The sequence below is a fragment of the Galeopterus variegatus genome, unplaced genomic scaffold (genome assembly GCF_000696425.1).
Source record: "Galeopterus variegatus unplaced genomic scaffold, G_variegatus-3.0.2 Scaffold1303, whole genome shotgun sequence".
NCBI classification, from domain to species: domain Eukaryota; kingdom Metazoa; phylum Chordata; class Mammalia; order Dermoptera; family Cynocephalidae; genus Galeopterus; species Galeopterus variegatus.
Window position 1 is genome coordinate 53695 of NW_007727414.1, and position 1388 is coordinate 55082.

Below are 1388 nucleotides of genomic sequence, written 5' to 3' on the forward strand. Positions count from 1 at the left end.
GATCCCGTTGCCGGTCCCGGTCCGGTACGGGGGCGACACTGAGGGTTGCGATCTGTTGCCGCACACGTAAAAAGACAAAAAAAAAAAAAAAAACGAAGAGAAAGTATAAAAGTATACAAAATCCAAAATGTTAAGATAATGAAATGTAAGTATTTTTAGTATTATCAGTTTTGGTACTTCAGTAGAATTGCATTCATTTCATTATGATTTTCAAATAACATGCAATTAAATAACACTCTTTACAACTGTTACATCCCATTCTTATTTCCAACTTTGTTTTGTGCTTTCTTGAAAATCTTTACCTTTAGTGTGTGTGTTTAATTAGTATTTTCATAAAGAACCACCTTCTTAGATCCAAATAACCATTAAAACCAGAAAATGTGTTTCCCATATGTCAGGCATGGCTTACTACATGTTTATTCTACTTATTCTATTGAGTTTAATTTTAATGAATTTATTAACCTTTAATAAAGACATGTTTAAAAATTCCCACCATAATTATATTTACACATTTGTCTTTTTCCCTAGTGTTTGAGAGTGTTCTGTGACTCAGGCTGGAAATTTGTCTGCCTGGTGTTCAGTACAACTACGAATGGGAGGATTATTAGCTTGGGCTCTGGATGAGAGAGACCTAGGTTCAGTTCCCATCTCTGCAGCTGAATGGATGACATGGAAGTTCATTTAGTTTGTCCGGGCCTTGTTTCTTCATGCGCAAAATGTAGATATTAACACAACCTACCTCATGGGGTTATACTGAGGATTAGAGTTAATGTAGGTAAATTATCTGATATATTCTAAGCTGTTATATATTGGCAACAATAAACTTCTTAAAAAAGAAGTATGTTTATGCTTTACTCATTTCTATTTTCAAGACTCTCAACTTACCAAGAGGTCTATTTCTACTTTTTAAATTGGAGATGTCCTTATATTAATACAACTTGGGTCTCGAGTTAGCTTTCATCTCAAAAATCTTGATAGGTTTAGAGAACAATCTTTAAATAAGCTTTTTAGTTCTGTATGCATAATATTCTATTAAGCATTTCTATTGGTGCCACCTCACACACAAACACACCATTTATAGTCATCTTGAAAAGGGAATATTCTTTTAAATGTTTTCACCTAGAATTAAAAGGGAGGGAAAGACCCTAAGAGAGATTTAGATCAAAGGATCTTGGGGTTCAACGTCCTTCTGTAGGTACGGGAAGTTTTTGAGCTTCTAAAACCCACTCGAATGAGAGGAATTAATTATGCCATCATTCCCCCGGGGGGGGGAAAGGCGCCTTAGGGAGCAGAGCTCACTGAGTTTTCCGCCGCCCGATCCCAGCGCTTTCTGAGGCGAGGAGAAGGTCAGGCTTCTCCCTCAAGCCCCACCCCCAGGTGGCGCCGCC